Below are 24,286 nucleotides of genomic sequence, written 5' to 3' on the forward strand. Positions count from 1 at the left end.
TAATGGATGAATTATTTTTAATAACAACATCATTTATAATATTAATTATTATTATCATAATAAAAACTGCTGACTTTTATGTTGTGTGTTGAAATTTCCTTTTTTTTTTTTTTTTTGTAAGGGAATGGGGTTAAGTGGCTTGCCCAAGGCCACACAGCTGGGTAATTACCAAATGTCCGAGGCCAGAATTGAACTCAGGTCCTCCTGACTCCAGGGTCGGTGCTCTATCCACTGTACCACCTAGCCACCCTGTGTGTTGAAATTTCCAAAACAACTTACATCATCTCAATTGATCCTAGACAATACACTTAGCGGTCTCTCTCAGTTTTCTCATCTGTAAAATGGGGGTAATAATAATAATAATAACACCAGGGGCGGCTAGGTAGCGCAGTGGATAGAGCACCAGCCCTGGAGTCAGGAGGACCTGAGTTCAAATCCGGCCTCGGACACTTATTAACTACCTAGCTGTGTGGCCTTGGGCAAGCCACTTAACCCCATTGCCTTGCAAAAACCTAAAAAAAAATAATAATAGTAATAATAATAATAACACCTACCTTCTGGAATTATTGTTAAGTGACTCTTTTTAGATTTTTCAAGGCAATGGGGTTATGTGACTTGCCCAAGGCCACACAGCTAGGTCATTATTAAGCATCTGAGGTCAGTTTGAACTCAGGTCCTCCTGACTCCAAGGCCGGTGCTCTATCCACTACGCCACCTAGCCGCCTACCTTCTGGAATTATTGTGAGGGTTGGATGCGATATTTATAAAATGTTTGTAAACCTTAAAGTTCAAAATAAATTCTAATTATAAAGATTATCCTAAGCAGCTCACTAAGTAACTACTATTAAGCATTTGTCCCAAATGTTGGGGAGGATAAATGAATGAATAAATGGATAGATGAAGGAAGGAATGAACAAAAAAAGCATGTATTAATCATTTCCTTGTATTAGGGGCTCTCCCCTCAAAGATTTTACATTCACAGAGGGTAAAATAACACACAGAAGGGGTATGGTTTGGTAGGCTCTTTGTGTCCACAAGGGTCTAAATGTGGTAGGGAGGAGGCATGAATAGATATTTATAGAGTATTTTCACTTGCCTTTCTCCAAAGGAGACTTTGGATTCCTGGCAGGAAGGAGCCATAGGGTGGTCACTCAGCTCTCCCCAGAGAGAAGAGGTACTGGATTAAAATAAATTGTCCCTCCCACATTGTGGCTTTCCCCATCACAGTTTCCATATTTCATGGGGTGGTGTAAGAAATTAACTGGAAATTTGGGGGGCAGTTTTGTGGAAGCTGCAGATGACATGCAAAGGCCAACAGATGACACAGAAACTGTGACCAAATACTTAACCCAAATTTTACAATAATATCTTGTTTATACACTGTAAAAGAAAAAGAAAAAAATTCATACTTCTCTGGTATGAAAGGAAGGTCAAAAAAATTTTACGCAAATTTTTCAGATCAAGGGGTGTGCCCCTAACCCCTGAGATATGGAAGGGATAATTAAACATCTGTTCCCTTAAATATTGTCAGTCTTTGGGAAATAATTTTTAGGTTCAAGTTGAGCTCCTGATTGCTATTCATTAACGGGGAAGGAATGCCCCAAGCTAGTGAAAAATCCAAATCTTGGCTTCCTTCCCCACCAGAAACCAGTTTGACAAAGAACATGGGCAGCAAAGAGCAAATAAAACGATTTATCCAGGTGAAAGCAAACAGAAGTCAGAGAAAGTGTCCAGATGAGAATATATAAGAAATACACAATAAATGAGCTTTCCCATTGGGAAGAGATATCTTGGTTTAAGTCGAGAGAGAGAGAGAGAGAGAGAGAGAGAGAGAGAGAGAGAGAGAGAGAGAGAGAGAGAGTCCTAGATCTCACACTTCAGGAAATTCTCTGAAATCTCTAGAGTGATAAGCCAGAGATAGGTACATAACTGGAGGCAGCTAGATAACTCAGTGAAGACAGCAACAGTCTTGAGTTCGTAATCCAATCTCAGACACCTAGTTGTGTGACCCTGGAGAAGTCATTTAACCCTGTTTGCCTTAATCCACTGGAGAAAGAAATACCACTCTAGGATTTTTGCCAAGAAAACCCCATGCCCAGCATTGATTGGGGTACCATGATCCACAGGGTCATGAAGTTTCAGATACAATAGAATGAGGGACATCACTCCCCTACATACTGGCTTCTTCCCAGGCTTTCTGGACCATTGGGGCCAATTTAATGTCTGTAGTGTGTCAAATGATCTCTTGAAATTGGAAGCCAAAAGAGCAGGTGTGGAGAGCCTGGGAGCATTGAATGATCGATCTTTCCCTATCAGAAAAATCTCAAATATGTTTAAAGATACTCTCAAAAGAGACAGGTGTCCAGGAAGGGGTATTTGGATTTGAAAAGTGACTGGGGTGGGGTAACTGGAACTTTAGAGAATAGACTGACTCACTCCTTCCCTTTTCACAGATTTATGGAATTGATTCTGGTTCGAGAGCTGGAAGGGGCAGGATAGACAAGGCATCTACCTGGCTACAAGACAGAAAGAAGATAGACCCAGGGGAAGTGGGAGCGTGACTGGACCCAGTTCAAGAGAATGAATGGGCCATGGGAGACACCCACCGAATCTCCAGAGTTGGAAGGGACCCCAGAGAGCACATAATCCAACCCAGATTTGGCCAAGAATTCCCTCTACAACATATTTAACACATAGCCGTCCCCCCTTCATTTGAAGACCTCCAGAGAAGCCTGCTCCCACCCAAGGCAGCCTATACTATTTTGGGAGGGCATTCATTGTTAAAACACTTTCCATTGCCGGTTTGGTCTCAGTTTTTCCTCTTTGCAGCTTCCCCCCACATTGGGACTGGTTCTTCCCTGTGGGATTAAGTTGAACAAGATTTAGCCCCCTTTTCTAAGATAGCCCTTGAAATAACGGAAGACATGGGGTGGCTAGGTGGTGCAGTGGATAAGAGCAGCAGCCCTGGAATCAGGAGTCCTTGAGTTCAAATCTGACCTCAGACACTTAATAATTACCTAGCTGTGTGGCCTTGGCCAAGTCACTTACCCCTACTGCCTTGTAAAAGCTTAAAAAAAGGAAAAAGAAAAGGAAGAGTGGAAGACAGTCCTCATTGCCCCACTACCACTCCTGTGTCTACTTTTATGGTTATCCATCGTTTGAACTGTTTTGGGCTGTATCGCCCAACTCAAGGGCCTCATCCAGAATTTAATGTTTTTACTGATTACAATGTAACCCACATTACCAATGAGTATAATGATAAAATGTGATGTCCTAACAAAAGTCGAGCTTTTAGGACTGTGGGTTGGATGCATCTGTGAGTCAACCAAACGTCCCTATTTCACTTCAACCAGTCCCTCCTATGGCATGAGTGGAGGTCCTTAAGACACCGGTGCTGTCTTCATGGGCCTTCTTTCTCAGGAATGACTAAAGTACCAGATGCAGCCGGAGAACAATTTAAGACAAAATACACCAATGTTTGTTGGGTGGTGGTTTCAGTGGCATTTGAGTCTTCGGGATCCCATTTGGGGGTCTCCTTGGCAGAGTTGCTGGGGGGGGATTTGCCCTTTTTGCAGATGAGGAAACCAAGGCAAATGGGGATAAGTGACTTGTCCAGAGTCGCACAGCCGGTGTCTGAGGCCAGATTTCAACTCGGGTGGACGAGTCTTCCAAACTCAGAGCTGCACGCTATGGTGCCACCTAGCTGCCCCCTGTATGTTTGCATGAAGTCTTGCCTTGGAGGGGAGCTCTTTATTTTACAGATGGGGAAACCAAGGCCTGTAAAGATTAAATGATATGCCCAACGTCCTAGTATGCCAAATGCAGTTGTCGCCCTAGTACAGTGAGGGATGATGGGGGACCACGATGGGGAGGGAAGCGGAGGACGATCTCTGGATGCCCAGAGCTCACAAGGAGGAGGCGTTCAGGCCCCTCTCCTGGATTTCTCCGGCATCTCCGGCTGCAGCAGGGTCCTTATCCAGGGCCAAAACATCACCAGAAATCAATTTTTGGCCATCAGGGGAGTTAAAAGCCCCATTCAGCTTATTCCGAATGTAAGCAAGGGCATTTCCTTAGGACTGGACTTCATTCTCTGCAAAACGTGAGGGTTGGGCAACATGATTTCACTGATACCACGCACACCCTGGCTTTATCTGGACAACCGAGCAGTCTCCTAAGCGGTCCGGGGGGCATCGGCTGAGGGTGCAAACTCACCTGGGATGCTTCCTCTATCCGACCGCCCAATCTAATCTGGCCTCGCTCGGCTGCCCGGCTGCCCTGGCCCCATGCACATCCCCATCCTTTTCTAGTCTTGTTCTAGAGGCCAGGATGACGGCTACTGCCAGGACACCTGGGCCTGCGCTCTCAGAACCCGCAGCCCCCAGACCCGCACTCCCAGCGGGTGCCGCGCCGCCTTGTTCCCCCCGCTTTGTATTTCTTCTTCAGCACTTCGACACACGCTGGGCGCTTATTGCACGCTTTTCTTTCCTTTCCATGGTTTAATAGTTTTTATTTTTCCCAACTCCATGCAAAAACCATTTTAACATTTCTCCAACTTTTGAGCTCGACTTTGTCCCTCTCCCCATCCCCCACGATCCCACTCAAGTCCAGCAGCGTGGCGTGGGCTGTGCAAGCACGCTCCCCTTCATTCATTCACCCAGGCCTTGAAGCGAACTAGCGGAAGGGGCCCGTAACGCGGCCTGGCCCGGGCCACCCTCGTCCAGAAGCGTCGGTGGAGGCACAAAGGCCTTCCCTGGGGACCCTCGCCCCGCGTTCCCGCCAAGTCCCCCTTCCTCACGCCTTTTGAAATTCCCGTTGCCGCAATGTCCAGAGACCCACGTGGTCGCGTGTCCCGGCGGCCTCAGTCCGGGCCCAGGGCGGCCGCAGCGGCGGCGCCGAGGCCAGACGAGCTGGGACCCGGGCCCCGCGGGCCAGAGCGGCACCAGCGGCGGCGCCGAGGCCAGACGGGCTGGGACCCGGGCCCCGCGGGTCAGGCGACAGAAGAATCCGGAGCGCCGAGAAAGCACACAAAAATCATGCCGCGCGTGCATACTGAATCCTGAAGTAGAAAATTACAAACACCAACGAAAAAGCGTAATAAACAATGAATTGTTCAAGAAATTCCTGTTTTTGTCACACGAATGACTCAGTCTCCGTAGAGACTGTCAAAAATTGCCAATGCCGACTATATTTCAAGTCGTCATGGCGGGGTATTGGGAAAAGTTTTCAATTAGCAATAATCGCGCCTCGGATAAACCTCATTGGCTACGATACTGCCACTGCGCAAAGCTGACGAGAGCCGGCTTGGGCTCCGGTCCCCCACAGCTGGTGACCGCCTTCACAGAGAGGGTCAGAAGCGGACCGCCGCCGCGTGGCTCCTGCCGGCTCTTTGTTGGGGTTCGCTCGGATTTGGGGGCTACGGGTGCGGGAACTTTCTGTTCACGGGCACATGAGCATTTAAAAATCGAATTTGAGCGAAAAGCGGGCCGACGGGCGCGAAGGATTCTGGGGACTCTATGCAAATGAGGATGACGCGTCCACCCTGCCCGCGCCGTTTGAGCTTCCCTCGCCGGAGTTGAGCCTGGAGCGGGGGCCGCCGGGGCGAAGACGCGGAGCATGCTGGGAAGTGACCTGGGGGCGGGGGGGGGCAATCAATGCAGTAGGGTCCAAGGGCAGAGGTGGGGGGCAAACCTGCGCAGCCACGCGGCCTCCTTCCCTTCCCCCACCCCAGCCCCCCAAACCCGAGGCCCGAAGCCAAGCGCCCACCCGATGAGCCGGGCTTCGGCCAGGGGGCTGCAAAGCGGCCATCCTGGGACAACCTCCACCTCAGAACTAAAATTAAATCAGTTCTTTTTTTAATTTATTTTTATTTTTTTTTTAAATCAGTTCTTTATTCTCCCCATGACAGACCACATGTATCTAAAACTAAGTTAAATTTTAGTTGGCCTCCAGTCCCCCCACAGCAGGTGACGGCCTTGACAGAGAGGGTCAGAAGCAGACTGCTACAGAGGGGCTCCTGCTGACTAACTAAAAAAAAAGTTATAATGACTTAAATTAACCTTTCGAATTCAGATTACACAGTTCTCTGGTATGTCATGCAAAAAGCACTGATTATGTTTATCTTTTTTTTTTTAGGTTTTTGCAAATGGAGTTAAGTGGCTTGCCCAAGGCCACACAGCTAAGGTCATTATTGTCTGAGGTCAGATTTGAACACAGGTCCTCCTGACTCCAGGGCCGGTGCTCTATTTGCTGCACCACCTAGCCGCCCCTATGTTTATCCTTCTTTTTCAAAGACCATGACATTTGGGAGGTGATGCCATGACATGTGTGAGTCGAAGTTAAATGAGGGGGTGCTGTGCTAAGTCACCAACCTCACTTTTTCCTCCAGGCATCAGAGTTCCCTGACCTGGTTCAAGATGACTGAAGATGGCCCTGGATACAGTAGGAGACCTTGGTCCTTTAGAGCTAGGTCTTTTCATCAGCACATTTTGATTGAGTCAAAACCCATCCAATGATTAAGGTTAAGTAAGAGAGAAAGGGGCAGACTATTGGGACTAGTAGCAATAATTACACATCAGCTGAACCTCATTGGCTTGATATTACCAGTACAAAAATTTAGGTTGATTTTATTGTTTGGGAAATGCACTCCAAAAAAGGAATTATTTTATCTCAAAATGCACCCAACTGTCATTATTGGTAATGAAAGCTGAAAATTATGGTTAACATTTCTTTTGAGTTTATTTTAAACATTGGGATAATGAAGCAAAGCCTTATGAGGGAAGTAGCATGTTAATCAAGTTCTCAGAGAAAAGCCACAAGGGAAATATGCCCACTGGAAGCTTAGGGAAAGAGCTTTTGGTGGGACCTTGCAATTGGGTTGATTTGAGTTCCCTCTCTTTCTTATAGGCCCTGATTCTAGAAAGCTAGGTGGTGCAATGGGATAGAGCATCAATGATGTAGTCAAGAGGCTGCCCACTAGCTAAGTGAACATGGGCAAGTCATTTATTTAATCCTAATAATCTTGTGTCAAGGACCATGTCAAGTCATCCCAACTCATATTTGGCCATTGAATCCAATGGCTCCAGAGAGGACTGAGCCCTGCCTTCCCTCACTCAAATACAATCCACATGCTTGTCATAGCATCACATCCCTGATGACATGTACTTCTTTGAGAAGTGTAAACCCTAAAATTGTAAGAAACTTAAAAACATAGGCTTAAAATAACAAAAAAATATAGATTAGACATGAAGTTTTGTTCTTTAGAATTTACCAGTAAACCCATTGGAGACCATCCAAGATGATCATAAGAAACTGAGGGAGACATAGGCAAAGAATATGGGAAAATCATTCACTCTCCTTGGTGACTGAACCATGGAAGTTGCATGATATCTCTGCCAAGATGGCTCCTAAAAGAGTATCATCTTTGTATAAATCTCTTGCCTCTTCCTGTGAGGATGGTCTTGCATCCTGAGTATTATCCTTCTAGGTTTATGATTAAAAAACAAAGAGACTTTTGGAGTCTTCATTTTTAACTTGGGAGCAAGATGACCCAGATAAGCCTAGTATTCTCTAATAGAAATTAATCTTCTATCATAATATAATTTTTTTAGGTTTTTGCAAGGCAAATGGGGTTAAGTGACTTACCCAAGGCCACACAGCTAGGTGATTATTAAGTGTCTGAGACCAGATTTGAACCCAGGTACTCCTGACTCCAATGCTGGTGCTTTATCCACTATGCCACCTAGCTGTCCCTATCATAATATAATTTCGAGAAATTATTATTCTTTTAAGGAAGAGAGGACAAAGATCATCATGGCTCCTGATTCTAGAGCAAGAGGGGGCTTTATCGAGGTTGCTGAGGTCCCTTCTAATTACATATGAGGAAATATCTATCCAGGCAGATGTTCCAGAAGTTTTAATGTACAAATGTGGGCTTTAAGAACTTAAAAGTTTTGGACCACTCTATAATGCAATTGCATAGTAAATTTTTAGCCATTTTTGGCATTATAAAATACTCTAATGTGGCAAAAAAAGGACGCAGGACCTGCAGGCAGGAAAGTTGGATTCAGATCCAGTCTCAGATCCTTAAATGCAACCCTGGGAATATTTGTTTCATAACTGCTCAGAGGCTCAGTGTCCTCATCCGGATAATGGGGACGATACCCAATATTGTCCTTGGAGATGTGTACCCGAGGACTGGGATGAGACAACACTGGTAGAGAAGGCTTGGAAAACCTGAAAGGAATGCCCTTCCTAAACCTAATTTCAGCCGTCTGTAAATAGGGCCGGGCGAGAAGAATATTTACTTGATAGGGTTAGTACGAGGAAAGCCATTTTACAAACTGGAGACTCTACAACAGTGAAAATTAGGGACAGTAATAACTTAGCTCGACTTTTCTCAAGGTTTTAAGGCTCAGAGTCTCCTTATTTGTAAAATGGGAATAGTAACAATACATGCATGACCTACTGGTAGAAGATGATAAGGAGTCAAAGAGGGAGGGAGAGGCTCTAGGACCATCCATGTGTTACAGATGAGGAAACTGAGGCAGGCAGCAGTGAAGTGATTTGCTCAGGTCACTGACTTCATGAACAGGAGCGGAGATCTGGACTCTGGACGTCCTGACTCCAGACCCGACACCTGAACTCACTGCGCCACATCTGATGTGTGCTGATGGCCAGGCTTGTCCCCCCAAACAGCTGTTCCATGGGATATAATACAATCAAATTAGATTCAAGGTAATTCAGTCTCAGATGGAATATGTCATATGATGTAATAACGTAATACACTATGATACAATTCTGTATTAGATTTGACACATCATTAACTACGACACAGCACAAGACGAAACTTCACGCAAAGTTTGTGTTCTCCCAAATGCAACTTCAAGGTCACATGCAGGTGATGGGGCCCCGTGGGCGCCCCTCATAACGGATCTAAGCCCAAACGTGAGACGCAGAGAAGCGGGGCGGTCTGGGCTCCGAAGCCCGAGCCGGGTGGCCCGCTGGCTTCTGGGAGTCGTAGTTTCGCGCCCGCGGCCCCCCACTCGGTTCAGGGGTTGGCGGACTACAAGTCCCAGGAGGGGGAGGGGCGCCCTGGGCGGTGCTGTCCCGGGCCCGAGGATGCCTGAGCGGCTTTGGGCCCCCGTGTGGAATGGAAGCTCCTGGAAGGAAAGGCCTCCCCTCCGCTGGGGGGCGCTGGGCCGCCCCGGGAGCCCCCCGCAAATGCCGGGGACCTCGGCATAGGAGCCGCAGGACGTGCTTTTAGCCCCAGAGAGACCCCGGGGCCCGACTCCGCCTTCAGTCCCACGAGGCTGACAAGGAGGGGAGGGGTCGGGGTCAGCTAAGCCCGGGTCCGTGAAAATAAAATGGGGGGATAGGGCGCATGGGCGCAAAGGCTTCTGGGGACTTCTAGGCAAATGAGGGCGAGCGGCAGCCCGGCGCGCGCCGTTTGACTTTAAGCAGAGGAGAGCCGGGATGCGGCCGGGGGGCGGGGGCTCTCCCTTCCCCCACCCCAGCCCCCCAAAGCCGCGGCCCGAAGCCCAGCACTCGCCCGGCGAGGCGGGGCTCCTGCGAGGAACAAAGCACCCCCGAGTCTGCGGGCGCCCCTGCGGATGGGGGGCTGCGGCCGGGCAGCGCCCCCACCCCGCGCCAACCTTTGCCAACTCGGGGAGGAAGTTTGGAGAAGACAAACTCGCGGCACCCCAGGCGGGAAAAAGCTGTCTGCGCAAGTGATACTTCGGAAAACGCGAGATCGAACCAGAATTGGGAAGTCAAACTCTTCTTTTCGGACTCAGCAGCCCAGTCTCCGTAGAGACTGTCAAAAATTGCCAATGCCGACTATATTTCAAGTCGTCACGGCGGGGTATTGGGAAAAGTTTTCAATTAGCAATAATCGCGCCTCGGATGGACCTCATTGGCTACGATACTGCCACTGCGCAAAGCTGCCCTCCCTGCGCTCGGACCCGGGCCCACTAGCGCGGCCGGCGCTCTAAGTGTAGGCTGAGCTGCGCCTGCGCGCCGCGCACCCCCGGACCCCCCGGCTCCCCGCCCGGGGCGCACGCCCGCTCGGGGCTGCGCCCACGGGGGGGGCCGCCCTTGACCCTGGCCTCTCCGGAGCTCGCCCGAGGCCCCGGGAGAGCGCAGCAAAGCCTTCTGGGGGAGGCGGTATGCTAATCAGGCGCCCAGGGAAAGGGGCCCGTCGGAAGCCCCTGCCGTGGGCTCCGGCTCCCGAGCTCTCCCTTCCATTTACACATGAGGAAACTGAGGCTGGGGGCACCGTTTGGGGGTCCAGGAGTTGTATGCAATGGTGGACTTGAACTTCGAGCTGCCCTAAAACTTGGGGATCACTCTGCATGATGTCATCGCACTGTCCCCTTGCAGTCCTTTTTGGCACTTTCCGCAGGAGTATAATGCCACACACAAAGCCAGGCCTGCAGACGGGAGAGCCGGGGCCACGTCCGGCCCCAGACCCTCCATGGACTTTGTGGGCGCCGGAATGTCTCCTAGAACCTCTCTGAGCCTCAGTGACCTCGTCTGGAAAAGGGGATAACTACGTCACTCTTGGAGGCCTACCTGGAAGGAGAGGGATTTGTATAGAGGCCTTTCAGACCTGAGAGCACAACCCTTCCTTAGCCTTAACTTGGGCAGTCTGTCAGTACCCACAAGGAGAGTCTTGATCTGCTGTGCTTAGTATGAGGAAATCCATGTAGAAACCTGAAAGACTGAAAGTGTTCTCTCCATCCTTCCCCGGGTTCTGACGATCTGAGTTCAGGGTCCTCCTCTGCAAAATGGGAATGCTAGCAACACCCAAACAGCCTACTTTGAAGAGTTTGCTATGAGGACCAAAAGAACAATCCTGGGAGACAGATGCTATATGATTACCTCTTTTAAAGAGAAGGAAACTGAGGCAGGCAGCAACGAAGCGATTTGTTTAGGGTCACAGAGGTAACAAGCATGAATCCACATTTGAACTCTGGACTCTAGCCCCAACGCTGTACTCATTGTTCTACATCTTATATGTTCTCATTGAAAGACTTGTCCTATAGAGCAGAAATTTCTCATAAAATATATGATATGAAATATAAATATGATAATATGAGTAATGTAGTACACTACTATTCAACATAATTCAATACAATACTATACAATCTAAATAGAACATAAATCAATGATACAATGCAATACAAAATAGAATAATATATGTTATTATAACATAATATCTTAGTTTTGTGAGACCTCAGTGTGGGTAGCCCTAAAGCAGGGGATCCTAGAAACCCCTAAAGCCAGCATAGACTCTGTCACCACTTCATAAACCTAAACACAAAAACTACAAACTTTCAGGTAGCAGAGAGGTAAGACAAGACTGAATTCCTAAGCCCACTGACTTCTGGGAATTGTAGTTTTCCAGTCCTGTCCCCTTCTTGGTTCAGTGGTTGTTGACTACAACTCCCAGGAGGAGGTGGGGACCACCCGCCCAGCCATTGGCTTGATGCTTGGGGCAGTAGATGAGTGTGATTATTGCTTTGGAATTTTGTGTTTGTCTCATAATATTTAAACTATTATGCTTGAGGTATCCATAGATTTCATCAGTAATTCAAAAGGGTCCAAGACACACAAAACTTTTAGGAACCCCCATGGCGAAATAGATTACAAGACAGCTCAGAAGTCTCATAGTTCAACTCTGCACTGAGAGTCTTAAGGCCACCTTCTAGAGTTACATACACATATACAGAGGTAACATATTTTCTGCTATATTATACTGCTGTATATCATAATTATTATAAAATTGTCAAATATTATGTGGTATGTGTGCATCCATTAGAGCAAATGGTCAAATAACCAATAAGCATTCATTTTGTCCCTACTGTGTACTAGGAGCACAAAGAAAGTCAAAGGCTCTCAGGGAGCTCACCATCTAATAGGAGAGACATGCAACCAGTTATGCAGAAGATGCTACACACAGAAAAAAGATGTAGATGATTGAGAAAAGCTTTCCATAATTTCAGTTGCAATGACAGAATCCTGTTTTCTTCATTTTAAAAGGAATAAATGTCTCTAAAGTAAAGAAAAACAAATTGATATGGACAAGAGGAGCTGAATCCTTAAGAAAAAAAATTGAATAGTCTCCCAGAATGAGTGCAATTTCTCATCCTCTCTCTTGCCACCTCCAGCCTCTCCCCCAGCCATTTCATGGATGGATTGCTTTCAGAGTCTCATCAATTTTACCTTCCCCAACCTACCAGGTTTAGGAAGTTTTCTTAGAATCTTTCATATTTCCCAAACTGTGTCTAATGTGTTTTCTCTCTCTCCCTAGAATGAGCAGGAGCCCCCTGAGCATCTTCACCTGTGGAGCTCCCACACAGCAGTGGGCACTTTTGTACCCCCTTGTCCTCCCTGGACCAGAGAAAGTCAAAGAGTTACAACACTTCATCTCCCTCTCCAAGAGACTCCTGGCAATGATCAGAGTTGGAATCTCCATTAAGTCAGGTATCCTGGATTACAGATCCCGGATTATACTACTTACAGAATGGTAGGGGCTCTATGCCCGGACAGACAGGCGCCCCATCCAACATGTGGATTTTGTTCAAAGTGCTAAAATCCACCAGTGTTACTGAGCAAGAAATTTTGTTGGCTAGCCTTGGTTCTCCTCTCACCAGCCTCATGCTGCGCACTGGGCCTTGAGCAGCTGGGAGAGACTTGGAAAACTCTAGTGGTTGGCGACCCAGAATGTGGATGCTCAGCAACTGCAACAGGTCTAAATCTAGAATCTAGAATCCAAATCGAATAGGAAGTGGTTTAAATGTCAGAGAACTTTCCAAAGGTGAACCTTAGTTTAGTCCTTCAGGGGATAGAAAAAAAGAGACCATCCTCTAATAGATCCATATTTCTCTGCCCCCCCCCACCCCAACCATTCCTCAAATACCAGGGGAAAGAAAATGTTCTCATTTATACCAAATGGTTCTCTTTAAGCATCTCCTGATCACTCATAATTCCTTCACCTAATGAAAAGGACTTTGTCCTGACCCATCCCACCCATCTTTCCAAGGGGCTTTGTCTAAGAGTCTCATCACCATCACTGCTACCATCACAACCAACCATCATCTTTATCATATCACCATCTTCATCATCACCATCATAATAATCACAGCTTGTTCCCCAGTCTCAGTGTCCTCCTAAATTACTTTATTTATTTTTTTTTTATGTTTTTGCAAGGCAAATGGGGTTAAGTGGCTTGCCCAAGGCCACACAGCTAGGTAATTATTAACTGTCTAAGACCAGATTTGAACCCAGGTACTCCTGACTCCAAGGCCGGTGCTTTATCCACTATACCTTCTAGCCGCCCCTCCTAAATCACTTTAAACTGCACTAAGATTTCTGGAAATCTCTATATGCTACTTCAACATTTGCAAAGTAAATATAGGTTATATTTCCTTTTAATTCTCACACTAAGCCAGGGAGATAACTGCTAGTGTTAACTCCATTTTACAACTTAACCAGGGTGACACAGAGTCAGAAAGATTAAAAAGGAATTTTTAATAGACTTAAACAGCATCCCATTGGTCAGATGAGAAAACTAAGGCTGTTTTGCCCATTACATAACTAATAACAAGGATTGGTTTGAGGACCCAAGTGGGACTCTCTTCTGCTTGACTGACCATGTCTCAAAAGACTTTTGCTTTTCTTTCTTTTTCTGGGATGCCTATATGTAGAGGATTGGAGGAAGGTAGAATATAATTGATTGCACCTCAAACAAGGGACTGCAATTTTAAGTGCTTTTGGCTTGCTTGGTTAAAGCATTTCATTTGTCCCAGAGGTCCTACCAATAGGAAGGTCTCGAGTAGCCTCCCATTAGGGAGGCTCAGCTCTTCCAGGATCAACCCCAGACCTGGGACAAGCTCATTTATGTAAATATCCAAGGAGTTCAGATCTTGGAAGAGGAAGAATATATATAGATCTGAAATTGTGTTTTATTCTAGGGAACCCAGTCTGTATTTTAACATTTTCTTATTCAAAACTCCTTTAAATATTTTTTGGGGGTAGTCCTCTCTGAAGGCAGGGGGGATTATGCTGATTTGACTGGTTCTTTCCCTCTTTTTCTTAATCTCTCTGTCTCAATCTCTCTCTATTCCTATCCCTCAATCAATCTCTCTCTCTTTATCTCTCTCTCTCTCTCTCTCTCTCTCTCTCTCTCTCTCTCTCTTCTCTTCCTCCTCCTCCTCTCACCTCCCCAAAACTAGAAATAGATTGCTATATTAAATAAAGTTGTTTCTGGCAGTCTGGTGCCTAATTGTGGACTGTGGTTTGGCTAATAATAGGTTTTTCTTCAACATCCCCTACTCACAAGTCTGTGAGGAGAATCATTTGAGATAATCTGTGCAAAGCCCTATAGAAATGTGCACTATTAGAAGAGTGGGCTAGCCAAGGAAAGTGAGAGGCACTTTGGTTTGAGAAGAGTCAGGGAAGCCAGGAAAGAAAACATATTGAAGAAGGAAACCTCTGCCCTTCAGAAGCTGAGTAGGGGACAGGATCATACATAGGGAGCTCCCAGGACCTTCCAGTCCCGGAGAGCTGCCTGTAGATTTTGCTAAAGATAGTGACACAAGAGGGTCTGAGGAGCTGACATCTGAGTGAATGAGCTCTTTCCAGTGGTTCTGACCTCCAAGAGCTGTAGCTAGAGTGAGACCAAAGGGACTCTGTTCCAGGGCACCTGCCTTGTGGGGGGGAGAGATGTGCTGGGCTCCTCCCCCAGGCTTCCCCCAGCATCACGTCACCATGGCATTCCTCTTCCAGAGCTGCCTTCTTCCCTGTCCTCCAGAGTTGAAAGCTGCCCCTTTTCTTCAGAGGAGGACTCAGACTATCTCTGGGGTCACCTGGGGCATGTCTTCCAGAACCAAATTTTCCACAGGTCCAGATCCATCGAATTAGTGAACTTTCCAATGTGAATCTCCAAGTTTGCTGCTTCTGTCTCTCATCTAGGGTTCTCTTTTTGCATTGTGGAGAACAGAGGTGCTGCAGGTCAGATTTGAAGCCCTGAACACCACCTGGTGGGGCTGAGGCCCATGGGTGGCTCCAAATGGTGACCCCCTAGGATGTCTTCCTGACAGATGAACAGGTACAAAGTTTCCAAGTCCCATCCTGTACCAGGTGTGGAGGACCTCTGAAACCAGATGTTGTTTTCTTTGGGGACACAGTGAACCATGACAAGGTGGACTTCGTACACATGCGTGTGAAGGAAGCCGATGCCCTTCTGGTGGTAGGATCTTCCTTGCAGGTACCTTGTGTCTCCCCTAGGGTCAGTCCGAGGGGGATCTGTCAGTCCCTGGATAGGAAAGCCTGGTTGGGTTACCTAGAAGGTAATTCACCTACTTTGACTTTATTTCCTGCCTCTAGCTAGAGGACATCATCATCAGCTGTCCCCTCTGCATCTTCTTCTCTCATGCAGGTGTACTCTGGCTACAAGTTTATTCTTGCAGCCCATGAGAAGAAACTTCCCATTGCAATACTGAACATTGGACCCACAAGGTCAGACCATCTGGCCTGCCTGAAGCTGGATTTCCGATGTGCAGAGCTGCTGCCTTTAATAGCCCCACGCTGACCAGGGCTCATCGCTCCTCACCCCCAAGGAGGACCTTTATTACTGGACCTGAGCTACTGAAGGTAAACCCTTTTATAGGTACTAAGTGCAAGGGAGCATTAAAGGAGCCTGGATTGAGGACTTTAACCCCATAAGTTAAATGCAGAAATAATGAGGTAATGAAGTGTAGTGGCCTGAGGTAGGACATCCATTCCTGCAGCTAAGACCCTGGTAGCTAAATGTTAGAGTGGATAGAATATTGAGCTTGGAGTCAGAAAGACCCAAGTTCACATCCAGTTTTAGATATTTCCTAGATGTGTGACCTTGGACAAGTCATCTAACCCTGTTTGCCTCAGTTTTTTCTTCTGCAAAATGAGTTAGGATAGGAAATGGCAAATTACTCTAGTGTCTTTGCCAAGAAAACCCTAAAGGGAGTCATGAAGAATTGGATACAACTGAACACCAAAGGCAAGATCTTGGTCACTTTGGTTCTAGAGTCAGTGAAAAGTGCTCTCTGATCTCAGATCTCCCCTTTATTTATGATCTATGTCATCTTGGGTTTTCTCATCATTTAAGAGGCTACACTCATTGATCTGTGATTCTATGATCCCATGATATTTATTTTTGTTGTTTTTCCAATATATTTTTATTTCATCAAATATTTTTAATTACATTAAAAATTTTTTAAACTTAGAAAAAATTTTGTTTAAAGTTCTCTCCCTACCTGCCTCCTTGAAAAGTTACTTACTTTTGGGGTGGCTAGGTAGCACAGTGGATAGAGCACTAACCCTGGAGTCAGGAGGACCTGAGTTCAAATCCAACCTCAGACACTTAATAATGACCTAGCTGTGTGCCCTTGGGCAAGCCACTTAACCCCATTGCCTTGAAAAAAAAAAAGAAAGAAAGAAAAGAAAAGTTCCTTACTCTGATATAGCTCACATATGTGAAATCATGTAAAACATATTTCCATAGCAGTTGTGTTGCAAAAGAAAGTACAACATAAAAAAATCCCAAGAAATATAAAGTAAAAGAAGTATGCTGCAAACTGCTATTCTCTCTCAATTTCCAATTCATTGCAATCACACAAAGAGCTGCTAGAAATATTTTTTGCAAGTAGATCCTTTTCCCCTCCTCCCCCCAAACTCTTTAGCCTACAGATCTAGTAATGATATTAATAGCCAGGTCAAAGAATAGCCACCATTTTATAGCTTTTTGGCATAGTTCCAAGTTGCTCCCCAGAAAAGTTGGATTAGTTCACAATTTCACCAAGAGTGCATCATTGTTCCAATTTTTTCATGTACTCTCCAATATTTCTTTTTTTTCCTTCTCTATCATATGGTATGAGATGGTATCTCAGAATTGTCTTAATTTGTATTTCTCCAAATAAGTAATGATTTAGAGCATTTTCTTATAAGAGTAGAGAATAGCTTTGATTTCTTCTAAAAACTGTCCTTATTCTTTGACTATCAGTTGGGAAATGATTGTATTTTTATAGATGTGACTCAGTTTTCCATCTATTTGAGAAATGAGGTCTTTGTCAGAGAAAGTTGATTTAAATTTTTTCCTCTGCTTCTGCTTTTCTTCTAATCTTAGCAGCATTGATTTTGTTGTACAAACTTTTTTAATTTAATAAAATACAAATTGTCCATTTTGCAATTTTTTTCTTTCTCTTTTTGGCCATAAATTCTTCCCTGATCTATAGATTTGATAAGTAAATTATTCCGTGCTCCCCAAATTTGCTTATGGTATCACCCTTTATGTCTAAATCATTTATCCATTTTGATCTTACTTTGCTATACAGTGCGAGAATGTTGGTCCATACCTCGTTTCTGCCAATGTGCTTTCCAGTTTTCCCCAGTAATTTCTGTCAGTGATTTCTTGTCCCAAAAGCTTGGATCTTTGGGTTTATCAAACCCTAAATTACTGTGGTCATTTCCTACTGTCTCTTGTGTATCTAATCTATTCCACTGATCCACATCTCTTTTTTCTTAGCCACTACCAGATTGTTTTGAGGATTACCAATTTGTGATACAGTATGAGATCTGGTAGTGCTAGACCCCATGGCATTTATCTACTAAGGCTGAAATAGGCTGCAGTGTACAATAGTGGAGGAAGTTTCCCACTCTGGGACTATCCTGGGATGAGGAAATGACAGAATCCTTTGAATATTCCCATGTTGATAGGGAAACAATTCTAGATTCTGGTAAAATGTTTTGTTAAAATTTTATTTATTTAAGGCAATGAGGTTAAGTGACTTGCCCAAGGTCACTCAGCTATGAAATTATTAAGTGTCTGAGGTCACATTTGAACTCAGGTCCACCTGACTCCAAGGTCAGTGCTCTATCTACTTCGCCACCTAGCTGCCCCCTCTCCTAAACTCCTAAACTTTTTTTTTTCTTTTTTTAGATTTCTGCAAGGCAAATGGAGTTAAGTGGCTTGCCCAAGGCCACACAGCTAGGTAATTATTATGTGTCTGAGGCTGGATTTGAACCCAGGTACTCCTGATTCCAGGGCCGGTGCTTTATCCACTGCGCCACCTAGCCACCCCCCTCCTAAACTCTTTAGTCACATTTCACTATTTTCATCTAATAAGGCTAGGTTTTTTTCATTTATAGTTGACCTTTCAGGCCATAGTGGATAAAAGATTACTTATTCCAAATAGTGGCATTAACTGTGTTAGAATGACTTAAACTACTCTGAGGTTAGAAATAACAGTGGCTTCTAAGGCCCCTTCTTAAGGATCCTATCCACAAGTCCTGGTTCACCCTGGTCTTGTCTCTTTTCAGAATTCCTCCCAATGTGTCCTTCCTACCACAATCCTGACCCCAGCCCCACCTCAAAATGGCAGATGTTGTTTCTCAGCTAATAGGGGCAACTCATGACCACATTCAACCCTCCTGGTTCAAACCCTGAGGGCCAATACAATTGGGAGGCTGTATTCTCTACCAGTGACTTGGAAACTCCATGTTGTTTAGAGACCGGACACAAGGAACAGCTCCATGCCCCAGCAGCAGTAACTGAATTTAAAGTGGACAACTCTGGTTGCAAAATGCACCCCCTTCTCAGAGCTGACCTTTTTCATTCTGGGTTGGCAATGGCTTACAAGCTTGGAATGGTCTCCGTGGGGATTTGGGCAGTGGTCTTGCTGCCCCTTGAGGCAAGGGTAGGTTGAACCCTAATTTAGTTTTATTACCTCAAATAGTTAAAATTATGTTTTAACTGCCATTTCAGCTCAAAGATATTTATTGGAATGGCATAGCAAGCAAAGTCATTACAAAACACCTTCCCCATAAAATCTCATTATCAAACTCCAGCTCTCCTGCAGATGCACACAGCATCCTTGGGACGTGTCAACAAGCAAAGCATACTCCTTACCAGGAAAAATGTCTCTGATGAATGAAGATTGTTATTCTGCTGCTCCACCAAGCAGTGTACCACTTCAGTTATTGGCCTAGTGCAGCTCCTGTGCTTGTATACTCTTTTTTTTTTAAGTTTAAAAAGGTGTCATTATGAAAAAAGTTAGTACAGTAGTCATAATGGAATGTGCCTTTTCAATCAATCAATAAATGCGCCATTTCAATCAATCAATAAAATTTTTAAAACTATCTTTAAGAAAGCAAAATTTAAAGATTCAAAAATAGGTAGATGAATTTTTCATTAAATAAGGAATAATGGAAAATTCTTTTTCTCCAGCACATCAGATGAAAAACATTTATGGGATTGTATTGTATTTCAATCCTTAAAAAGAGAAGATTTGTCTTTGGTCAGAGACCAGGGTCAACCACCTGCCTTCAACCCCCCAACTGCAGGAGGAGAAACAGTGAAATTCCACTTGGGCACTCATGTTCCTTGTTTCTGCTCAGAAAGCAGTGAACCTTCTCAGATCCAGAGAATCAGTGGGGACAGCTCAGACTTTCTAAACAATCTAATCAGCAAAGGAAAGAATCCAGGCCTCAGTCTAAATGGAAGTCTTCTGTCTGAAATGAGGGCAGGCAATCTGAGCCTCTTGGATGCACACCTGGGAAACCATGTGCCTTTCCTGAGATCACCAGTTTTTCAGAAGCACACTGAATGTTTTACCCAAACAAGTGAATATATTCTACAGGCATCGAATGAGTAAATGTCCTGGCAGCCCATGCAAAGTGTGGCTGTTGGCAAGCTGCAGTGTAGCCAGGCTGAAGTTGGGGAAGGGAAGGGAATGCCGAACTCGGAATGATTGGACAATGAGTCCACAAGAACAAAATGATCATAATTTAGGATTCCTGGGTCCTTCTATTGTTGTTGATACAGAGAGAATAAAACTTTTCCTTTTCACCTCTTTATCTGCTGGATATTATTTTGTTAAAATCCAACTTGACTTTCTGATATTTAGAAGAATGAGCCAGCATTTTAACTGGTCAACAGAGATCCACCTTGAGTTGGTAAAGAGGTGGATCTAGGGTAGAGCTGCTCAGAAAGCAGAGTTGTCAGGGAGACAAGGTAGGCTCAAAACCTTAAAGGCTGCTCTTTTGAGTCACAAAATGTGAATGAACCCTATCTTAATCTCTGTTGAATATTTCATCCTAAAATGTAAATTAAAAAACATATTCTTTGAAACTATCAAAATCCATCATCCTGCCACCTTCTTCCCTTCTCCATCAAGAAAAAGAAAAGAAATTCCTGTTAAAAATATAACAGGGGGCAACTAGTTGGTGCCACGGATAGAGCACGGGCCCTGGAGTCAAGAGGACCTGATGTGGTCTCAGACACTTAATAATTGTCTAGCTGTGTGAGCTTGGGCAAGTCACTTAACCCCATTGCCTTAAATAAAATATTTAAAAAATATGTACAAATAAGGGGGAAAAAATTCCCAAATCAGCCGTGTTGTTGTTCAGAGCTTTCAATGATGTCTGGCTCTTCATAATCCTATTTTAAGGTTTCCTCGGAAAAGATACTGGAGTGGTTTGCCATGGCCTTCTCAAGTTCATTTGACAGATGAGGAAACCGAGGCAAACAGCGACTTCCCCAGGGCCACACAGGTAGGAGCTATCTCCAGGCTGGATTTGAACTTAGGAAGGGGGGTCTTTCTGACTCCAGACTCTTTCCAGTGTATGGGGCCCCCCAAAAGCCTCAGTCTGCACTGAGTCTCATTGTTTCTCTGCATCCACTGTCAGCTTTCCCCAACAGGCAGGGGCTCCTCTCTCCAACGCTGTGCTGGGAGCCCTTTCTGGGCCTTCCCTAGGCCAGCGGAGACCCCTGGATGTTGCTCCTTCTGTCCCCTGCCCTCCCTCCTAGGTAGGCAGCAGCCAGGCACGGGTCGGGGAGCTGGCACGGCCCACTCGGGAGACAGAGCACCCCGCATTACCCAACCTAGCCACAAACTCAAATTCCTTCTTGGGGGGAGACTGGTCACTTGTTCATCTCCACCACAAACAAAACAAAACCAAGTTTTAAAGATCAGCTCTTGGGGCGGCTGGGTGGCTCAGTGGATAGAGCCCCGGCCCCGGAGTCAGGAGGACCCGAGTTCAAATCCGGCCTCAGACACTTGGCCGCCCTTTCTCTTCTCCCCTCCCCCACGCCCAGAGCCCCTCGGGGAGCCCCCAGGCCCCTGGCGCCCCCTGGCGGCCGCGCGGGGCTACCACGCTCTCCTAGGAAGGCCTGGCTGCGGCACAAACCAGGGATAGGAAGGGCATGCAGCGGGCGCCTAATCAATGCTCCCCGCGTTGGCGGGGGCGGCCCAGGGACCATCCGGGTCATAACTCCGCAGGGAAGCCGAGGCCGGCCTCCAACCCCCACCCGGAAGGTCCCCGCTTCCAGACTCCTTGCTCCCGGGAGCAGCGCCTTTTCTCTGCGCCTGCGCACAACTCGAGCTTCCCCTCCCCCTCAGGCCGCCACGGGGGATCCAGGTCATGTGACGCTCCTACCTGAGGAATTAAAAGTCCTGCTTCCGCGAGGTCTGAAGAGGCGGAGGGGGCGGGTGAAACAGCCCACCAATAGGAAGAAGCGACTTCGGCCACGTGAGCACGAGCGAACCAATAGGTTTCCTTGGTCCCCGCCCACTCCCTCCAGAATCGCGCGCACGAGCGGGATCACGTGTCCCGGGAAGGTAAATATCGCCACGTGGCCCCCCTCCCGGCGGCCCACCTCCCTCTGAGCTCCGCCCCCCCATCCGGCCCTGTCTTTGGAGAGCCGCCCCTAAATGGCCACAGTCGCCCCAGGGCGGCCCCCAGTGATTCTGTTCACAAAGCACCTTAAGGTTCGCGTAGCAAAATGATCTCGCTGGATCTCGCCCTCCCGGGTTGGCAGCTCCTGAGCCCTCCACCGCCCTTTCTCCTTGGCACGACGTGGTCGCGGGGGGGGGGGGGCGCAGGGCAGGTAGAGACCCCGCCCGGGGGTGGGGAGCCGATGGTGGCGTCACCCCGCCCCCCCAAGAAGCCTCCGGGGTCCCCGTTGCCCCTCGAGTGAAAGGGAGAGGCCTCCCTCTCCTGACACGAGGACTGCGCCTCTGTGAGGGCGGGCATGGTCCAGTGGCATCGAGGCTGAGGTCAAACATAGACTCGGGTGGTGGCAACCAAGCAAAAAATGGCATCAGTGCCATGGCATAGCATTGTGCTGCGGAAAATGATGGAGGGTCGCAAAAGGCTGGGCAGATGGGGCGGCTAGGTGGCTCTGTGGATCTGGAGGCAGGAGGACCTGAGTTCAAAGGCGGCCTCACACACTTAATAATTCCCTAGCTGTGTGGCCTTGGGCAAGTCACTTCACTCTATTTGCCTTGCAAAAACCTTAACAATAAAGTCTGGGACGACACTTGTGAGCTGATGCTAAATCAAGCAAGCAGTGTTGGCCACAGGCCTGGGTTTCTCTCTTGCCCAGGGGAGCTGGTTGAGTATGGCTTCAGGGGGATCTTTTTTTTTAATTTAATATTTATTTATTCTCATTTTGTACAAATAATGTTTTTTTATACATTAATAAAATATTCTTGTTTAAGAGTAAACATAATACCCCCTCCCCCCAAAAAATAGAGACTCGCTTGAGTGATAAAGTAAAAGGGAGAGGAAAAAATTAAAATTAAAAAAATAATAGTAATAATTGTAGGTATGGCCAGGTGGCACAATGGACAGAGCACCAGCCCTGGAGCCAGGAGCACCCAAGCCCATATCCGGCCCCATACACCCAACAATCACCCAGCTGTGTGACATGCAAGCCACCCCAACCCCACTGCCCTGCAAAAACCAAAAAAGGAAAATAAAAAGACCTAAAATAAAATAAAATAGAAATAATAGTATGAGCGGCTGGGTGGTGGACAGAGCACTGGTCCTTGAGCCAGGAGTACTCAGGTTCAAATCTGGCCTCAGACACCCAACAATCACCCTGGTATGCGGGCCCCAGGCAGGCCACCCAGCCCCATTTGCCCTGCAACACCCCCCCCCAAATAATAATAATAAAAAATGTGCTTGAGTCTGTGTTCCAACACCACCAACTCTGTCGCAGGTGGATCACATTCTTTATGATAAGTCCATCACAAACGTTAGTTCTATATTTTTCCACCATTGCCACTGCTGGTCGCAACTCCCTCCTTTCTTATTTCTCCACTACCATGTACTATATTTTCTCTCTCCTTTCACTGACTCTGCTGTAGGGTCGCTGAGTGGCACAGCAGACAGATCCCCAACCCTGGGGCCAACAGGCCTCCAGCCCCACTACCACCCCTTAGGCCCAGAATCCACCTGGCCCTATGGTCCTGGGCAGGCCTTCCAATCCCAGCCCCTTGCAAGAAGTAAAAAAGAAAATGTGTTATATCTGACCACTCTCCCCCCATGGTCCATCCTCTCCTCCTTCATTCACATCCCCCCTTCCCCCTGTCCCCCACCTCCTTCTTACTCCAGATGCCTGTACCCCATTAAGTATATATGCTGACTCCTCTCCTAGCCTCCTCTGATGAGGGCAAAGATTCCCTCATTCCCTTCAGGGGGATCTTAACTGAGAAAAGGAATCTTAAGCTCCAAAGGGCTCTCAACCTCCATGGAGATCCCAATTCATAATCTCCATGGAGACCCAAAAGATTCTCAATCCCTTTGGAAATCACAACACACTCTGCTTGCCTATAAGCACATACACTAATAAAAGGTATGCTTCCCTGCAAGCAAGTTTAAAAGAAATGTAGTAAGTTAGGGAACAATGTTTACAACTAGTGTTTCTGACAAAGAACTCATTTCTAAACTATATAAAGAATTGTCAAATTTATAAAAAACAAAGTCATTCCCTGATTGATAAAATATGGAAAGGTAATTCTCAGATAAATAAATCAAAGCAATCTATAGTCACATGAAAAACTGCTTTAAATCATTATTAGAGAAATGCAAATTAAAACAAACGAGGTACCACTGCACACTTCTCAATTTAGCCAATATGACTAACAAGGAAAATGATCAATGTTGGAGGGGATGTGGGAAAACTGGACACTGATGCATTGTTGGTGGAGCTGTGAGCTGATCCAACCTTTCTGGAGGGCAATTTGGGACTATACCTAAAAGGGCAATAAAAAGTGCATACTATAGCAATGCCACTCCTGGGTCTATATCCTGAAGAGATCATGAAAAAGTATGAGGGACAGCTAGGTGGTGCAGTAGATTAAGCATGGACCAGAGTCAGGTGGACCTGATTCAAATTCAGCCTGATACTTTAAATACTTACTTAGGCGTGTAACCTTGAGCAAGTGACTTAACCCCATTGCCT

At 46.3% G+C, this 24,286-nt stretch overlaps 2 non-coding genes and 1 pseudogene across 2 annotated transcripts; 1 reads left to right on the forward strand and 2 right to left on the reverse strand.

The window, feature by feature from the left end:
• Positions 1 to 5,147: 5,147 nt before the first annotated feature.
• On the reverse strand, positions 5,148 to 5,288 carry LOC141503877 (U4 spliceosomal RNA). The gene has a single exon (XR_012473159.1). It is a non-coding gene; the product is annotated as a U4 spliceosomal RNA (small nuclear RNA).
• A 4,511-nt stretch (positions 5,289 to 9,799) lies between these two features.
• On the reverse strand, positions 9,800 to 9,940 carry LOC141503878 (U4 spliceosomal RNA). The gene has a single exon (XR_012473160.1). It is a non-coding gene; the product is annotated as a U4 spliceosomal RNA (small nuclear RNA).
• A 2,783-nt stretch (positions 9,941 to 12,723) lies between these two features.
• On the forward strand, positions 12,724 to 15,678 carry LOC141496975 (NAD-dependent protein lipoamidase sirtuin-4, mitochondrial-like; annotated as a pseudogene).
• The last annotated feature ends 8,608 nt before the right edge of the window (positions 15,679 to 24,286 follow it).

The sequence above is a fragment of the Macrotis lagotis genome, chromosome X (genome assembly GCF_037893015.1).
Source record: "Macrotis lagotis isolate mMagLag1 chromosome X, bilby.v1.9.chrom.fasta, whole genome shotgun sequence".
Lineage (NCBI taxonomy): Eukaryota > Metazoa > Chordata > Mammalia > Peramelemorphia > Peramelidae > Macrotis > Macrotis lagotis.